Here is a 19,368-nt window from a genome sequence, read left to right as displayed (position 1 = left end):
AGTATCTATCCACATTGGAAGTTCCCTTCTACTGAGTCAAAGTTGTGGAAAGAACTTCTTCCGTTGAAAGAAGAAGAGTCAGCAACCCAGCTGAATGTTAGCTGGAGTGACGTTAACTGGAGCATGGAGTGACGTCATGGAGTGAGGTTAGCTGGAGAATATTATCTGGAGCATCCTAACCACAAGGGAGGCTGGGGGACCTGTAGGAAAAAGCTATGTGTTCCCTCTGTCCTTCCATCAGCTTCATTCAACTCTCTTGTCTTCTCTGCATCTTCTCAGAACAGCCAGTAAGTCCGTTTTCTTGGTGGTGTTTTGATTGGGTCTCGTTGAGATAGAGCTTAGTGGATCTCCCACCATGAATCTGTTGTTCTTCAGCATAGTGTGAGGCTGACATGACGTGCAGGTTTTGTGTGTCACTGGATGCCAGCCACAGCGGGGAAACAGGGGCTATTATTTTATGTTCCTTCTCAGAAACATATTAAGCTGCCTTATACCAGGTCGGACCTTTGGTCTATCTAGCTCAGTATTGTCTGCACGGACTGGCAGTGGCTTCGCCAAGGTTTCGAGCAAATCTCTCTCAGCCCTACCTGGAGACACTGCCAAGAATTGAACCTGGGTTTCGCATGCAAGGCAGATGATCTACCTTCGAGTTAGGGCCTCATATCTCAGTCACAGGGGAGATCTGGGGCTTTTGCTTTCATGCTTCACTTCTGGTCTTCCTGGAGGCATCTGGTTGGCCTTTGTGGGTTCCCGATGGAAACCCTACCTACACTGAAAACCCAATGAATGAAGAAATGCTTGCTTAATACTTTTGTCATTTATGACAAAATCATTTGTCATAAAATATAAAATAGTGCAGATAAATGGCCTCAGAACAGTAGTACTTCTGCTGGTCGCCTCCCAACTTGACTATTGCAATGAACTCTATGTGGGGCTGCCTTTGTACATAGTCCGGAAACTGCAGTTCGTCCAGAACGCGGTGGCCAGGTAGGTCTCTGGATCATCTCGGAGAGACCATATCACTCCTATCTTAAAAGATCTACACTGGCTGCCAGTAGGTTTCTGGGAAGAGTACAAGGTCTGCTGGCTACTTGGGGGCGGGCTTTCTCCGGAGCTGCTGAAATAAGAGCCTCCCCATCTCTTACAACTTTGAAAAGGGCAGTCGAAATGCATTTGTTCACCCAGGCTTTTAATAAGATACTGTTTTAATTGTTTTAATTGTTTTAATTGTGTTTTAAGAGTTTTAACTTTTTAATGTGTTGAAATGTTTTAATCTTTTATTGGCTGTTTTTATTGTTTTGTAAACCGCCCCGAGGACTTGGGTTTTAGGCAGTATAGAAATATATTAAATAAAATAAAACTAAAAATAGTCTAAAATTGCATGTAGCAAGACTTAGGAATGTTTTCCCGGTAGGATCCACTCCTCCGTCTCCATCACAGCTTTGAGAAAGCCAGTAAAACCTTGGCTCTTTAGATGAGTGGTATTTCTGGTTGCGGCAGCTCTGTTCCAAATAGAAATACTCGGATGCAAATATTTGAAATGAAATCTTAAAGAGTGTAGACAGTAGTGAGCTAGATGGACCACTGGTCTGGCCTTGGGAGGTAGTGATGGCCGCCATCCTGGATGGCTTAGGGAAATTCATGTGGGACAGGTCTAGCAATGGCTATCAGCTTATGGCAATAGGCCACTTCCAGCCCCGAAGTGCAAGTCAAGAAAAGCTGTTGGAGAATTAATTAAAAGCAACATTATGTTTTATATTGTTATGTTTTCACCTTATTATTTGTTGTTTTTATTGTATTGTTGTAAACCGCCTCTGAGCGGTTTACGACAATACAATAAAAACAACAAATAAAAAGGTGAAAACATAACAATATGAAACATAATGTTGCTTTGAATTAAACTTTACATATCAAGCAAAATATCCAGCAGAGTTGTAATTACCATGAAAGCAATCAAAGGGAATTATTGAATTGAAAGGAACGAGTCCTACTAAGCAAATAATAACAGTTCTTTTGCTAGAATCATTTGTGCTAATCCAAGCAATCGAGGGAGAAGCTCAACAAGTCGATAATTAAAGCTCTGGTCAAAAAGGGACTTTCCCCAAGGCTAGGAAAATGGTATATAAGCACGGCCAGTTCCTTAGATTCTCCAACAGCTTTTCTTGACTTGCACCTTCTCACGTCTTCTCCCATTCGGATAATGTAAGTCAAACAACACAGGGCAACTTCTTACATAGAAAAGAAACGCCGTGTTGAAAGATCTTGAGCTGGTGTACAACTTCAGATGTACTTGGACAGCTATCCTGGCTGGGGTTGCCTCTGAAGCTGGAAGTGGCCTATTGCCATAAGCTGGTAGCCATTGATAGCCCTGTCCCCCATGAATTTCCCTAAGCCATCCACGATGGCAGCCATCACTACCTCCCAAGGCCAGACCAGTGGTCCATCTAGCTCACTACTGTCTACACTCTTTAAGATTTCATTTCAAATTTTTGCATCAGCGTATTTCGGTTTGGAACAGAGCTGCCACAACCAGAAATACCACTCATCTAAAGAGCCAAGATTTTGCTGGCTTTCTCAAAGCTGTGATGGAAACGGAGGAGTGGATACTACTGGGAGAACATTCCCAGATTTTGCTACATACTACTTTAGAATATTTTTAGTTTTATTTTATTTAATATATTTCTATACTGCCTAAAACGCAAGTCCTCGGGGCGGTTTACAAAACAATAAAAACAGCCAATAAAAGATGAAAACATTTCAACAAATTAAAAAGTTAAAACTCTTAAAACACAATTAAAACAATTAAAACAGTATCTAATTCAAAGCCTGGGTGAACAAATGCGTCTTGACTGCCCTTTTAAAAGTTGTAAGAAATGGGGAGGCTCTTATTTCAGCAGGAAGTGTGTTCCAAAGCCTCAGGGCAGCTACGGAGAAGGCCCTCCCCCGAGTAGCCACCAGACGAGCCAGTGGCAACTGCAGACAAACCTCTCCAGATGATCTCAATAGCAAATAAGACATTCTCTTAAATACCCAGGGCCCAAGTTGTTTAGGCCTTTATAGGTTGTAACCAAAACTTTGTACTCCGCCCGGAAACTTACTGGCAGCCTGTATAGATCTTTTAAGAACCTGTAGTGGTGCAGTGGTAAAACTGCCGCCCTGTAACCAGAAGGTTACAAGTTCGATCCTGACCAGGGGCTCAAGGTTGACTCAGCCTTCTATCCTTCCGAGGTCGGTAAAATGAGTACCCACATTGTTGGGGGCAATATGCTAAATCATTGTAAACCGCTTAGAGAGCTCCAGCTATAGAGCGGTATATAAATGTAAGTGCTATTAAGATAGGAGTGGTATGGTCTCTCCAAGATGACCCAGAGACCAACCTGGCTGCCGAGTTCTGGACAAACTGCAGTTTCCGGACTACATACAAAGGCAGCCCCACATAGAGTGCATTGCAGTAGTCAAGTCTGGAGGGGACAAGCAGAAGTACTACTGTTTATCTGCACTATTTTATATTTTATGACAAATGATTTTGTCATAAATGACAAAAGTATTAAACGAGCATTACTTCATTCATTGGGTTTTCCGTGTAAGGAGGGTTTCCATCGGGAACCAACAAAGGCCAACCAGATGCCTCCAGGAAGACCAGAAGTGAAGCATGAAAGCAAAAGCCCCGGATCTCCCCTGTGACTGGGATATGAGGCCCTAACTCGAAGGTAGATCATCTGCCTTGCATGCGGAACCCAGGTTCAATTCTTGGCAGTGTCTCCAGGTAGGGCTGAGAGAGATTTGCTCGAAACCTTGGCGAAGCCACTGCCAGTCCATGCAGACTATACTGAGCTAGATAGACCAAAGGTCCAACCTGGTATAAGGCAGCTTAATATGTTTCTGAGAAGGAACATAAAATAATAGCCCCTCTTTCCCCCCTGTGGCTGGCATCCAGTGACACACAAAACCTGCACGTCATGTCAACCTCACACTATGCTGAAGAAGAACAGATTCAAGGTGGGAGATCCACTAAGCTCTATCTCAACGAGACCCAATCAAAACACCACCAAGAAAACGGACTTACTGGCTGTTCTGAGAAGATGCAGTGAAGACAAGAGAGTTGAATGAAGCTGATGGAAGGACAGAGGGAACACATAGCTTTTTCTACAGGTCCCCCAGCCTCCCTTGTGGTTAGGATGCTCCAGCTAACATTCTCCAGCTAACCTCACTCCATGACGTCACTCCATGCTCCAGTTAACGTCACTCCAGCTAACATAAGGCTGGGTTGCTGACACTTCTTCTTTCCACGGAAGAAGTTCTTTCCACAACTTTGACTCAGTAGAAGGGAACTTCCAATGTGGATAGATACTATGTGGGTATCTTGAAAGATGAGAATGAGGGCTGGGGAAACAGGGAAATGCTAAGGAGTTACTACAGCAGCAACATCAGGAGGACTCTGCTGGATTATCTCAATGGTACGTTTAGTACGTTTAGTACAGCACCCAGTTTCCCAGTTCAGACAACCAGATACTTCTAGGAAGCCAACCAGTAGAGTCAAAAAGCAATAGACTTCCTTCACTGTTGGTTTCCCCAGCAACTGACGTCCTCAGTCCACGGAGTATGTTCTGAGCATGCTCCCTCTGGTTCTTAAAATAAACAGGTCTTTCCAGGGTGGGCTGGTAAGGATGGAGGTATGGCTGCATCTTGGGGAGGAGTGACTGCCCTCTAGTGGCTATGGGCCTGATTGCAGTGGAGTGTTAGTTCTAAGTTACCACATCATTGCTTCTTCTTCTTTCATTGGATGGTTTCAATCCCTCACCTACGTTGCCTCAGCAATCTTGACCGCATGCTAGCGAGGGAGGTGTATATTCACCCCAGAGCGCATCTGGGGTCCTGAGTTTCAAAAAGAGACCCTTGCACAAGCCCCCAAATGATACATTGTGATACGAATGGTCAACATGGTGATACAGATGAAAAAGGAGGAAATGGGAAGAGGCTGTGTGCCCAGGAAGGAATGTGGTATTAATGTCAACTTGGAGAGGGGAGGGACATTTCATGATGTTACCAAGTGAGGGCCAAGAAGGAATCCTTCAGCTACAGACTGCACTGAAGCTTCTGGGGGGTCCCAGAGCATGGTCTAAAGGCACATGTGACAGCCGCCTTGGTGAAGCTAAGCAGGTATTGGTGTGGTCAGTGCCTGGAAGGGAGGTTCACGGATGCCACTTTTGAGGTTTGGGCCATAGATCAGTGATGGAGCATCCGCCTTGCACGCAGAAGGCTGCCGTTGAAGAGTCTCTTTGAAGAGTCTCGTTGAAGCAGAACTTGGTGGATCTTCCACCTTGAGTCCTCTGTTCTTCATACTATGGAGGGGTTGACAGCTAGGCTAGGATTAGCGTGCTACTAAATGCCAGGCCCTGGGGAGCAAAAGCGGGAAGGGGCTACTTCCATTTAGCCAGGCTTACAGACCTCTGAGTAGTATCTTGTTGTCCACTGTTGGAAACAGGAGGCTGAACTGGAAGGATTTTGGTCTGATCCAGCAGTTCGCTTATGTTTATTTTCATAGAAACATAGAAAAGCCACATCTGCACCCTTCTATCCTCATCCCCTTACAAAAGGGTTCCCTCCAGGGTTTTCTCTAAAAGCAATCCCCTGATGTTGTTGACTACAACTCCAATTATCCCCAAGTAAGAGGCATTGCAGCTGGGGATTCGGGAGTTTTAGTCAACAACATATGGGAATCCCTGTTAGAGGGAACGCTGGTTGCCACCCTGAACCTTGACTGGCTTGAACAAAGAAAGGGGGAAAAGTTCTCAGCTTGAAGTATACTCCATCAAGACTGTCACAAACCTTTCTACTTCTGTGTTGGGGGTCTTTGTGGATTCGTACCAAGGAGAAACTTGGGAGAAATGTCTCTGAGGGTTCCGTCCCATCCCTGAGTGAATGTCAATTCACCGTATTGTGTTGTTCATTCATTTCTGTTTCAGATTCACCTCCATGTCCCCAGTAATGTCTGTCATCCAACTCAGCAACCGGATCCCCCCAGAAGAAATGACCTTCCGGTTACTTGGCGAAATCATTATCATCGTACTACCCATCATTTCCAGTAGCTCCTAGCCGGTCTATGTGGGAGGCAGCACTCCCTGAGGCTAAGGCATGGCTGAAATACAGGCCTGGACTTTGAGAGGTCTGGGCACCCTTCTTCTCCCACTACTTTGCTCTTCTTTCCTCAAAATTAATTCATCAGTTTCCTTCTGTCTCCCAGCCGCCTCTAATATGATGCCATTTCCTTCACATATTCAATAAAGCTTCTGCTGCATTCTTGGAATTGGTGTTCCCTTGGTTTTTGAACTGGCAGCTCTGATTTCTGGGAACAACTGCTTCCCTGAGTCCTCAGAAACCCTTCTGTCTGAATGAAAACTTACGGGGGACGTGGCACTCTTTTAGGAACACACAGGAAGCTGCCTTTGACAGAGTCTGACCCTTGCTCCATCCAGCTCAACAGTGTCTACTCTGACTGGCAGCAACTCTCCAGGGCTTCTGGCTGGAGTTTTCCCCAGCCCTACCTGGAGATGCTGCCAGGGACTGAAACGGCAGCCTTCTGCGTGCAAGGCGGATGCTCCAACACTGATCTAAGGCCCCAACTTCAAAAGTGGCATCCGTGAGGCTCCCATCCAGGCACTGACCACACCAAATCCTGCTTAGCATCACCAAGGTGGCTGTAACAAGGGCTTTTAGACCATGCTCTGGGAGCCTCCAGAAGCTTCAGTGCAGGCTGTAGCTGATGGTTTCCTTCTTGGCACTCAGTTGGTAACGCTGTGCAATGTCCCTCCCTTCCCCAGACTGACAATAATACCACATTCCTTCCCGGGCACCCAACCTCTGCCCCTTTCCTCCTTTTTCATCCGTATCACCATGCTTTGAGAGATGGAAACCCCCATGATGGGGAGTGACTGCGCTGTAGGGTTCAACAGTGTGAGTTGAGAAGGCCCAGATTCAGATCTCACTTTTGCTATAGATTCACTTGGGGGCTTGAGCAAGGGACTCTTTCTCAACCTATTATTATTTAATAATAATAATTTAAGAGAGCACCTTCTTCATTACAAGCCCCATCGCCCACTGAGGTCCTCTGAGGAGGTCCGTCTGCAGTTACCGCCAACTCGTTTGGTGGCTACACAGAGACGGGCCTTCTCGGTCGCTGCCCCGTGATTGTGGAATGCGCTCCCTGCTGAGATACGATCCTCCCTCTCTCCGGCAATTTTCAAAAAACACCTGAAGACCCATCTTTTCACCAAGGCTTTCTCAGCTTCCCAATATTTTTGGGTTTTAATCTCTGGTTTATTTTTAAATTGTTTTTAAGTTTTTGTATAGGTTTTTAACTGGTTTTAAGTTATTGGTAACCGCCCATAGATGAAATTTGGGGGCGGTGTACGAATTTGATAACTCAATCAATCAATCAATCAACCTCAGGACCCCAGCTGCACTCTGGGGAGGATGCACACCTACCCCGCTAGCATGCGGTAGATTATGCTGAGGTGACGTAGATGAAGGATTGGAACCATTCAATGGAGGAATGGTCATTATGCTCACTTCCACATAGACCGGCTTGCCACTGGCGCAAATGATGGGTCCTGGGATGGTCACAAGGGGGCCAGGTGGCTGGATCGTGACTTCTGCTGGGGGGATCTGGTTGATGGGTTGAGGGTTGACCCCAGCCAGGGTGCCAAGCTCTCCGGAGCTTGTGCTGCCTCCGACAGCACCTATGGCTTTTATTGGGTTGTTGATTATTTTTCTTTATTCCCTGGGCCAAAATGAGCTTGCCAAGGAGAAAGAGTGAATAATAGCTAAGCTATTTGTTTTGACGCCATGTTAACCATCCAATGCCTATTTATCTCACAGTCTCCTTTCTTCGACTTCAACTTGACTGGCTTCAGTTTCGAGCGAACCACTTAAAACACCTCCGCGAGGGACTGGGACTCATTAAAGCACTTCAAAAGTCACCCATTCTCCCTTTTGCAGGAATGAGTGATCTGCATGTGATGATGATGAGTTTTTTGCAATGCCCGCGGTACGTGCCCTAGCTAGGTTTCAATCACTATCATTACCGAATTATTAAAAGGCGCCAACTTGTCTCATTATTCATTTTGGACACTGCTTTGGAAGCTCCGTCTTTCAAAAACAGGTGTCCACGTTGTGGTGTTCTGTACTCCTGAGTAATCATAACCCCTATACTTCAAGCAATAGCTAGTGTTTTCTCAAGAGGAACTGGGTCGGGGGGCAGCTAGGAAGTGCTCTGAGGCACTTGAATGGGAGAATCCTCCCCATTTGAGCAATAGGGCTCACCTCACCTTGCATCAGAACATAGGAAGCTTCCTTCTACCAGGTCAGACCCTTAGTAGGGTTGCACATGAACCTGTTCAGAGGCCCTTTAATGGGCCTCCAAACAGCTTCGAACATCAGGCGGTTGAAAGTTTAAAGGTGTGGGGTCACACATTAAGGGCGGGGGAGGGTGCCCTTACCCTTCCCTCCACTTTCCCCCCCGCTTCCCCGTTTCCCTGCTGCCCCGTTTCCTCTTCGGCTGGAAGTGGCCCGGAGCAGCTGGCACATGTGTGCCCGTTTGTACGTCCAGCTAATTCTGGCCACTTACAGCTGAAGAGCAAACAGGGCAGTGCCCCATACTTGGGAAATATCTGGTGCCAGCGAGGGAAAAGCAGAGGGAGGGTTAAGTGCACCCTCCCCTGCGCTTAAGGTGTGACACCCACCTGCGATCGAGTCCCCTGCACAGAGTTAGGCATGTGCAAAACAGTCCGGGGGTTCAGGAGTTCGGATTGGGGGTTCAGGGGCTCGGAGTCAAATTGAACACCTCCGGTTCCTTCCAGACCATTACTGTCCCCCCCCGCTGGTTTGCGATTTTAAAAAAATATTAAAATAAATTTAATTACTTCCTGTCCCTTCAAGCGGTGTGTGTGTGTGTGTGTGTGTGTGTGTGTGAGTGTCCATGAACATTCCCCTGCCCGCTACAAACTACTAAAATCACTGCTGCGGCCCACTGGACTGGCCGGCGGGGGGCAGGGGAAAGTTTGCCTATGGGAAGCCCCCCGAAAGGGGCAGAAAGCACTTATTTTTTAAAAAAATTAAGAACCCCGCCCGGACCGAATGGGAATTGGGTTTCTGAAGGGTGCCGGACCAAAACTGGCCCACTCAGGTTCGTGTCTGGTGCGGATTCGAACCAAAATAGGCCAGCCCATTCCGGGCACACCCCTACATCTGTTTAAGTGCACATCCCTCACCCTTAATCCATCTAGCTCAGGTTGTCTACACTGACTGGCAGCAGCTGGCTAAGGTTTCAGGCAGGGGTCTTTCCCAGCCATGCCGGGAGATGGTACCAGGGACAGAACCTGTGTCCTTCTGCATGCCAAACAGATGCTCTGCCACTGAGCTGCTATTGCCTCCACACAGTTAGCGAAACTCAAAAGCTTTGTACATGAAAACCACTCAAGATTGTATCTGTCCATTCCTCTGGTTGGGATGGGCCCGGACCGGCCCGGAGGCCGTTGTAAAGGCCGGGTCTGGACATGGGCTGTCCGGTTCGGGTGGAGGAGTGCCTTTACAAGCGGGTTGAGGACTTACTTACCCCTCCCGCCACTTTCCCGCTCTGGTGCCGTAATTTCAGTAGTAATTGGGGAGGCAGGATACCTCCCTGCTGCCCCTTCCCCGCTGTCACTATGAAAAACTCCCAGGAGTCCTTTGCGTGTGCGGACATCACAGAGATGTGAAGCGTGCATGATGTGTGCGCGTGCAAAGGACTGCTGGGAGTTTTTCATAGCGACAGCGGAGAAGGGGCGGCAGGGAGATATCCTGCTGCCCCAATTACTACTGAAATTACGGTGCCAGAGCGGGAAAGCAGCTGGAGGGATAAGTAAACACTCCCCGCGCTCTTAAAGTCACCTCCCACCCCAGTGCCGGACCGCAGTTTGGAGGTTCCGTGCACAACCCTATCCTCTGGCCGGGGGCCTAATCTGGGCTGTCACATCCCTGCAGATGTGTGGGGAACCTACTTTGGAGCATTGTATAGGATGACTGCTCCAGAAGGAATGCCCCTTTCCCTATAGAATTTCTACCAATTTGGCACTCAGTTTCCCTCAAGGAGGTCTCTAGTTTAGTGACCCAACCCAAGCCGGATAAGACCCTGGGGTTGGATCAGATCCCCTCTGCACTGTTAAAATCAAATGTTGAATGGTGGGCTCCTGTTGAATGGTGGGCTCCTGCACACAGCCTCTGCCCCTTTCCTCCTTTTTCATCTGTATCACCATGCTTTGAGAGATGGAAACCCCCATGATGGGGAGTGACTGCGCTGTAGGGGTCAACAGTGTGAGTTGAGAAGGCCCCAATTCAGATCTCACCTTTTCTACAGATTCACTTGGGGGCTTGAGCAAGGGACTCTTTCAAAACCTACTATTATTTACTAATAATAATTTAAGAGATCACCTTCTTCATTACAAGCCCCATCACCCATTGAGGTCATGAAGGGGCTAAACATTTGGAATGGAAACATTTAGCCCTGCTTGTGGACATCTCAGTAGTATCTTTTTGTCCAGTGTTGGAAACAGGAGGCTGAACTGGAAGGATTTTGGTCAGATCCAGCAGTTTCCTAATGTTTATTCTCATAGAAACATAGAAAAGCCACATCTGCACCTCTCTGTCCTCATCTCCATACAAGAGGGTTCCCATCAGGGTTTTCTCTAACAAGAATTCCCTGATGTTGTTGACTACAACTCCAATTATCCCCAAGTAAGAGGCATTGCAGCTGCGGATTTGGGAGTTTTAGTCAACAACATCTGGGAATCCCTGTTGGAGGGAACGCTGGTTGACACCCTGAACCTTGACTGGCTTGAACATAGAAAGGGGAGAAATTTCTCAGCTTGAAGTATACTCCATCAAGACAGTCACAAACCTTTCTGCTTCTGTGTTGGGGGTCTTTGTGGATTGGTACCAAGGAGAAACATGGGAGAAATATCTCTGAGGGTTCGGTCCCATCCCTGAGTGAATGTCAATTCACCGTAATGTGTTGTTCATTCATTTCTGTTTCAGACTCACCTCCATCTCCCCAGCAATGTCTGTCATCTCCACGGGTCGTGGTTTTGGGGATTTTGGCCCCGTTTTTCAGGGCCTTGCCTATTATGGATGCCTTGGCTCTGGTGTTGGTGCTGGAGCCCTGGGCTCTCTAGGAGGCAGCACAAGCTCCAGAGAGCTCGGCATCCTGGCTGGGGTCAACCCTCAACCCATCAACCGGATCCCCCCAGAAGAAGTCACGTTCGTGCCACCTGACCTTGTCTTTACGGTCCCATGACCCATCACGTGTGCTAGCTGCAAGCCGGTCTATGTGGGAGGCATCACTCCCTTTGCCATTGGAGGTTCCGCGATTGTAGGATCAGTTGCCTGGGGAGGTCTGGGTTACGGAGCTCTGGGCCAGTGGAGGGGTGGATATCTTGGAAGAAGCTCTCTCCTGGGACCCTGTGGGAGCATCTGCCAATAGACCCCATAACGTCCAACGACTGATCATAATGACCAGGAACCGGCAAACCTAAGCCTGAGGCATCGCTGAAATCCAGGCCTGGACTTTGAGGGGACTGGGCGCCCTTCTTCTCCCACTACTTTGCTCTGCTGTCCTCAATATGAATTCATCGGTTTCCTTCTGTTTCCCAGCTGCCTCTCCCCTGAGTGCTCAGAAACCCTTCTGTCTGAATGAAAACTTACTCAGCTTCCTAATATTTTTGGGTTTTAATCTCTGGTTTATTTTGCAAATTATGTTCTGTTGTGTGTCATAATGTTTCTGGCAATGACCGAAATAAAGTATGTTCTGTTCTGTTTTAAATTATTAAATTGTTTTCAAGTGTTTGTATATGTTTTTAACTGGTTTTATGCTATTGGTAACCGCCCATAGATGAAAGTTGGGGGCGGTGTACGAATTTGATAAATCAATCACTCAATCAATCAATCAATAAACCTCAGGACCACAGCTGCACTCTGGGGAGGATGCACAACTACCTCGCTAGCATGCGGTAAAGGTTGCTGAGGTGACGTAGGTGAAGGATTGGAACCATTCAAAGGAGGAAGAAGCAATGATGTGGTAAATTTCTACTAACACTCCACTGCAATCAGGCCCATAGCCACTAGAGGGCAGTCACTTCTCCCCAAAATGCAGCCGTCCCTCCTTCCTTACCAGCCCACCCTGGGAAGACCTGTTTATTTTAAGAACCAAAGGGAGCCTGTTCAGAACATACTCCGTGGACTGAGGACGCCAGCTGCTGGGGAAACCACCAGCGAAGAAAGTCTCCCTCCAAAGAGCATTTTTACTGAAAACCACTCCCAGGTATTTATAAGTCCTTACTGGATCTATTGATCGATTAAGTGCCATCAAGTTGTCAACCACATAGATAGATTCTCTCCAGGATGATTTGTCTTCAACTTGGCCTTTCAGGTTTCTCAGGGGTGCATTCATTGCTGTTGTGATCGAGTCCATCCACCTTGCTGCTGGTCGTCCTCTTCTTCTCTTTCCTTGAACTTTCCCTAGCATTATGGACTTCTCAAGGGAGCTGGGTCTTTGCATAGTGTGTCCAAGTATGATAGTCTGAGCCTGGTCATTTGTGCCTCGAGTGAAAGTTCTGGATTGATTACCTCCCCATTAATCCACCAGACATCTTTCTTTCTTTCTTTGTTTTTTAAGCAAAACTCATGATACATTTATAGATAAATAGTCTTCTTCTCATGTCAACAGATGTGATGTTCTAGAATGAATAACTGCATCATCAGCATGAAGCAGAACTGTGATAGATTTACTGGCTAATTTAGGAGGGTGGAAATCTGGGTTATCCAAGAGCGCAAATAAAGATTGAAAAGAAGTGGGGTAAAAATGCATCCCAGTTTAACTCCCTTCTGTGTGGGTACAGACAGGGTCAGATGTCATTGGACATTGCATCGCACCCGAAGTGAGGTGTTCTCATGCAACATTCAGATAAGGAGAAACAACTGATGATCAATGGAGGAATTGGCAAGTTTACGTCCCCAGCGCTCCCTACAAAAGGAGTCAAACCCTGCCTTAAAAGCTGCATACAGAGGTGAATACTTTTCAGCCAGATGTTGTAGAATTTGGGCCTGATCAAGAGTCATCCGAATAGACATAAACTCCGCCTATTCCTCCCTTAGTATGTTCTCCTGTTCCAACCAGTCCGTGAGGTTAACATATAGATGTCTAGAATATAATTTATGAATAATGCCCAGCAGACTGATTCGTCGATAATTAGAAGGGTCAGAGTGTTGGCCTTCCTTATATATGGGAACAATCACCGTTGTGCCCCAATCCTCTGGGATACAGGCAGTACGATCCATATAAGTAAAGAATCTTGCAAGTACAGGAGCCCACCATTCAACATTTGATTTTAACAGTACAGAGGGTAGCTGATCCAACCCCGGGGTCTTACCCGGTTTGGGTTCGGTCACTAAACTAGAAACTTCCTTGAGGGAAACTGAGTGAGGAAATCGGTAGAAATTCTATAGGAAAAGGGGCACTCCTTCAGGGGCAGACATCCCATAAAATGCTTGAAAGTAGGTTACCCACGCATCTGCAGGGATGTGACAGCCCAGCCTAGGTCCCCTGCCAGAGGAATGGACGGATTCAATCTTGAGTGTTCTTCATGTTCAAAGGTTTTGAGTTTCCCTAACTGCGCGGATGTGACAGAAGCTCAGTGGTAGAGCATCTGTTTGGCATGCAGAAGGTCCCAGGTTCAGTCCCTGGCAGCATCTCCAGGCATGGCTGGGAAAGATCCCCGCCTGAAACCTTGGAGAGCTGCTGCCAGTCAGTGTAGACAATCCTGAGCTAGATGGACTAAGGGTTAGAGATCTGCATGGAACCAGGTTTGGGTGGCTCAATGGCGGCTGGGTGTCGCACCTTAATTGTGGGGGAGGGTTCCCTTACCCCTCCCTCCACTTGTCTCCTGCTGGCACCAGGTATTTCCCAAGTCCTACAAAGCAGCAGCGTACTTCCCTTCTGCCCCATTTGCTCTTTGACTGGAAGCGGCTGGAAGTAGCAGGCACGCCGGTGTCCATGTTCAGGTCCAGCTTCTTCTGGCCATTTCCTGCCGAAGAACAAACGGGGCAGCAGGGAAGTATGCTGCCACCATGTAGCACTTGAGAAATAGTGGGCGTTAGTGGGGGGAAAGCAGAGGAAGGGGTAAATGCACCCTCCCCTGCCCCCTAAAGTGCGACCCCCACCTTTGAAGGTCGAACTGCCTGGGTGCCCCAGAGCGAGTGGTGATGCAATGCACATAGGGTGCCAACCACCCCCATACCCTCAAGCCCATGGGGTACTGGGATCTGCGGTTTTTTAGGTGTTCTGAGGGTAGATTCTCTGGTAGCAAGTGAGAGTGGATTCAAAAATTACTTGGGGCCCCCACCCCCCACAGGGAGGGCAGCAAGATGGATTTGGCTGGACTGGAAGCTGGCTGCACCTCCACCACCTCCACATCTGCCACGGGAGGATCCTTCTTCCCTGGCAGGGGAGGCCCTCCCTCCAACTGCTGCCTGGCCGCAGGCCCTGGCATAAGGCCAGGCAGACAAGAGAAGTCCAGCCTGTCCACCAATGCAGAGGTGGGGGTGACTGGGGGAGGTCTAAGCAGGTCTTGGAGTGGTTAGTGCCTGGATGGGAGGCTCATGGATCCCACTTTTGAGGTTGGGGCCAAAGATCAGTGATGGAGCATCCGCCTTTCAAGCAGAAGGCTGCCGTTTCAGTCCCTGCCAGCATCTCCAGGTAGGGCTGGGGAAAACTCCAGCCGGAAGCCCTGGAGAAGTCCTGCCAGTCACAGTCACAGTCAGAAGGGTTTCTGGGCTAACAAGACTCACGGAAGCAGCTGTTCCCAGAAATCAGAGCTGCCAGTTCAAAAACCAAGAGAACACGGACTGCAAGTATGCAGCAGAAGCTTTATTGAGAATGTGAAGGAAATGGCATCATATTAGAGGCCGCTGGGAGACAGAAGGAAACCTATGAATTCATACTGAGGATAGCAGAGCAAAGTAGTGGGAGAAGAAGGGTGCCCAGTCCCCTCAAAGTCCAGGCCTGGATTTCAGCCATGCGTATACTTCAAGCTGAGAAATTTCCCCCCCTTTCTTTGTTCAAGCCACCCAAGGTTCAGGCTGGCAACCAGCGTACCCTCTAACAGGGATTCCCAGATGTCGTTGACTAAAACTCCCAAATCCCCAGCTGCAATGCCTCTTACTTGGGGATAATTGGAGTTGTAGTCAACAACATCAGGGGATTGCTGTTAGAGAAAACACTGATGGGAACCCTGTTGTAAGTGGATGAGGACAGAGGGGTGCAGATGTGGCTTTTCTATGTTTCTATGAGAATAAACATAAGGGAACTGCTGGATCAGAGCAAAATCCTTCCAGTTCAGCCTCCTGTTTCCAACACTGGACATCAAGATACTACTGAGACGTCCACAAGCAGGGCTATATGTTTCCATTCCAAATGTTTCCATTCCAAATAGCCCCTTCCCGCGTTTGCTCCCCAGTGCCTGGCATTCAGTGGCACACTAATCCTATCATAGCTGTCAACCGCTCTATATTCTTCTGCTTCTGCTTTGATGCTTCACTTCTGGTCTTCCTGGAGGCATCTGGTTGGCCTTTGTTGGTTCCCGATGAAAACCTTACCTAGCCTGAAAACCCAATGAATGAAGAAATGCTCGCTTAATACTTTTGTCATTTATGACAAAATCATTTGTCATAAAATATAAAATAGTGTGCATAAATGGCCTCAGAACAGTAGTACAACTGCTGGTCCCCTCCAGACTTGACTACTGCAATGCACTCTATGTGGAGCTGCCTTTGTACGTAGTCCGGAAACTGCAGTTCGTCCAGAACGCGGCGGCCAGGTTGGTCTCTGGGTCATCTCGGAGAGACCATATCACTCCTATCTTAAAAGATCTACACTGGCTGCCAGTAAGTTTCCAGGCAGAGTACAAGGTTTTGGTTACAACCTATAAAGCCCTAAACAGTTTGGACCCTGGGTATTTAAGAGAATGTCTTCTTTGCTATTAACCACATCGCCCACTGAGATCATCTCGAGAGGTTCATCTTCAGTTGCCACCAGCTCCTCTGATGGCTACTCAGGGACGGGCCTTCTACATTGCTGGCCCAAGGCTTTGGAACACACTTCCCACTGAAATAAGAGCCTTCGCATCTCCTACAACTTTTTAAAGGGCTGTCGAGACTTATTTGTTCACCCAGGCTTTTAATTAGATACTGTTTTAATTGTTCTAATTGTGTATTAATAGTTTTAACTTTTTAATCTGTTGAAATGTTTTCATCTGTTATTGGCTGTTTTTATTTTTTTGAAAACTGCCCCGAGGACTTGTGTTTTAGGCAGTATAGAAATATATTAAACAAAATAAAACTAAAAATATTCTAAAATTGCATGTAGCTAGACTTGGGAATGTTCTCCCAGTAGGATAAACTCCTCCGTCTCCATCACAGCTTTGAGAAAGCCAGTAAAATCTTGGCTCTTTAGATGAGTGGTAGAGTATTTCTGGTTGCGGCAGCTCTGTTCCAAATAGAAATACTCGAATGCAAAAATTTGAAATGAAATCTTAAAGAGTGTAGACAGTTTATTACTATTATTACTGGACTATTAAAATCAAATGTTGAATGGTGGGCTCCTGTACTTGCAAGATTCTTTACGTATATGGACCGTACTGCCTGTATCCCTGAGGAGTGAGGTACAACGGTGATTGTTTCCATCTATAAGGAAGGACAACACTCTGACCCTTCTCATTATTGACCAATCAGTCTGTTGAGCATTATTCATAAATTATATTCTAGACATCTATATGTTAACCTCACGGACTGGTTGGAACAGAAGAACATACTAAGGGAGGAACAGGCGGGGTTTATGTCCATTCGGATGACTCTTGATCAGGCCCAAGCTCTACAACATCTGGCTGAAAAGTATTCACCGCTGTATGCAGCTTTAAAGGCAGGGTTTGACTCCATTTCTAGGTAGCGCCTGGGGAGTAAACTTGCCAATTCCTCCATTGATCGTAAGCTGCTTCTCCTTACCTGAGATGCTGCCAGTCAGTGTAGAAAATACTAAGCTAGATGGACAAAGGGTCTGACATGGCAGAAGGCAGCTTGCTATGTTGCGATGGGAGGTGGTGGTCCCACAGGGTCCCAGGAGAGATCATCTTCCAAGATATCCACCCCTCCACTGTGGACATTGCAATTTGGTGCATTTTAATAATTCAGTAATGAGAGTGATTGAAACCCAGCCAAGGCACGTACCGCAGGCATTGCAAAAAACTCATCATCATCACATGCAGATCACTCATTCCTGCAAAAGGGAGAATGGGTGACTTTTGAAGTGCTTTAATGAGCCCCAGTCCCTTCCTGAGGTGTTTAAAGTGGTTCATTCAAAACTGAAGCCAGTCAAGTTGAAGTCGAAGAAAGGAGACTTTGAGAAAAATAGGCACTGGGTGGTTAACATGGCGTCAAAACAAATAGCTTAGCTATTTTTCACTCTTTATGTTTGGTAAGCTGTTTTTGGCCCAGGGGATAAAGAAGTGCCAGCAACAACCCAATAAAAGCTTTAGGCGCTGTAGGAGGCAGCACAAGCTCCAGAGAGCTTGACACACTGGCTTGGGTCAACCCTCAAACCATCAACCAGATCCCCACAGCAGAAGTCACGATCGTGCCACCTGGCTCCCTCCTGACCATCCCAGGACCCATCACGTGCGCTAGCTGTATGCCGGTCTATGTGGGAGGCATCACTGCCATTGGAGGTTTCAAGATTGTAGGATCAGGAGCCTGGGGATGTCTGGGTTACAGAGCTCTGGGCCAGTGGAGAGGTGGAAATCTTGGAAGAAGCTCTCTCCTGGGACCCTGTGGGAGCATCTGCCGATAGACCCAATAACTGCAAAGGACTGATCATAATGACCAGGAACCAACAACCCTGAGACTGAAGAATCGCTGAAATCCAGGCCCGGACTTTGAGAGCTCTGGGCGCCCTTCTTCTCCCACTACTTTGCTCTGCTGTCCTCAAAATGAATACATCACTTTCCTTCTGTCTCCCAGCCGCCTCTAATATGATGCCATTTCCTTCACATTCTCAATAAAGCTTCTGCTGCATTCTTGCAATTCGTGGTCTCTTGGTTTTTGAACTGGAAGCTCTGATTTCTGGGAAGAGCTGCTTCCCTGAGTCCTCAGAAACCCTTCTGTCTGAATGAAAACTTACGGGGAACGTGGCACTCTTTTAGGAACACACAGGAAGCTGCCTTCAACAGAGTCTGACCCTTGGTCCATCCAGCTCAATAGTGTCTACTCTGACTGGCAGCAACTCTCCAGGGCTTCTGGCTGGAGTTTCCCCCAGCCCAACTGGAGATGCTGCCAGGGACTGAAAGGGCAGCCTTCTGCGTGCAAAGCGGATGCTCCAACACTGATCTAAGGCCCCAACCTCAAAAGTGGCATCCTTGAGCCTCCCATCCAGGCACTGACCACACCAAATCCTGCTTAGCATCACCAAGGTGGCTGTAACAAGGGCTTTTAGACCATGCTCTTGGAGCCTCCAGAAGCTTCAGTGCAGGCTGTAGCTGATCGTTTCCTTCTTGGCACTCAGTTGGTAACACTGTGCAATGTCCCTCCCTTCCCCAGACTGACAATAATACCACATTCCTTCCGGGGCACCCAGCCTCTGCCCCTTTGCTCCTTTTTCATCCGTATCACCATGCTTTGAGAGATGGAAACCCCAATGATGGGGAGTGACTGCGCTGTAGGGGTCAACAGTGTGAGTTGAGAAGGCCCAGATTCAGATCTCACTTTTGCTATAGATTCACTTGGGGGCGTGTGCAAGGGACTCTTTCTCAAACTATTATTATTTAATAATAATAATTTAAGAGAGCACCTTCTTCATTACAAGCCCCATCGCCCTTTGAGGTCCATCTCTGAGGAGGTCCATCTCCAACTCGTTTGGTGGCTACACAGAGACGGGCCTTCTCGGTCGCTGCCCGGAGATTGTGGAATGCGCTCCCTGCTGAGATACGATCCTCCCTCTCTCTGGCAATTTACAAAAAACACCTGAAGACCCACCTTTTCGCCCAAGCTTTCTCAGCTTCCTAATATTTTTGGGTTTTAATCTCTGGTTTATTTTTAAATTGTTGGATTGTTTTAAAGTTTTTCTAGGATGCAAAAACCCCGCTAGCATGCAGTAGATTTTGCTGAGGTGACATGGGTGAAGGATTGGAACCATTCAATGGAGGAAGGAGCAATGTGGTAACTTACTACTAACACTCCAATGCAATCAGGCCCATAGCCACTAGAGGGCAGTCACTCCCAAGAAGCAGCCGT

Source organism: Hemicordylus capensis, chromosome 14 (genome assembly GCF_027244095.1).
Source record: "Hemicordylus capensis ecotype Gifberg chromosome 14, rHemCap1.1.pri, whole genome shotgun sequence".
NCBI lineage: Eukaryota > Metazoa > Chordata > Lepidosauria > Squamata > Cordylidae > Hemicordylus > Hemicordylus capensis.
The sequence above is the reverse complement of the archived record's forward strand: the minus strand, read 5'-3'. Positions refer to the sequence as shown.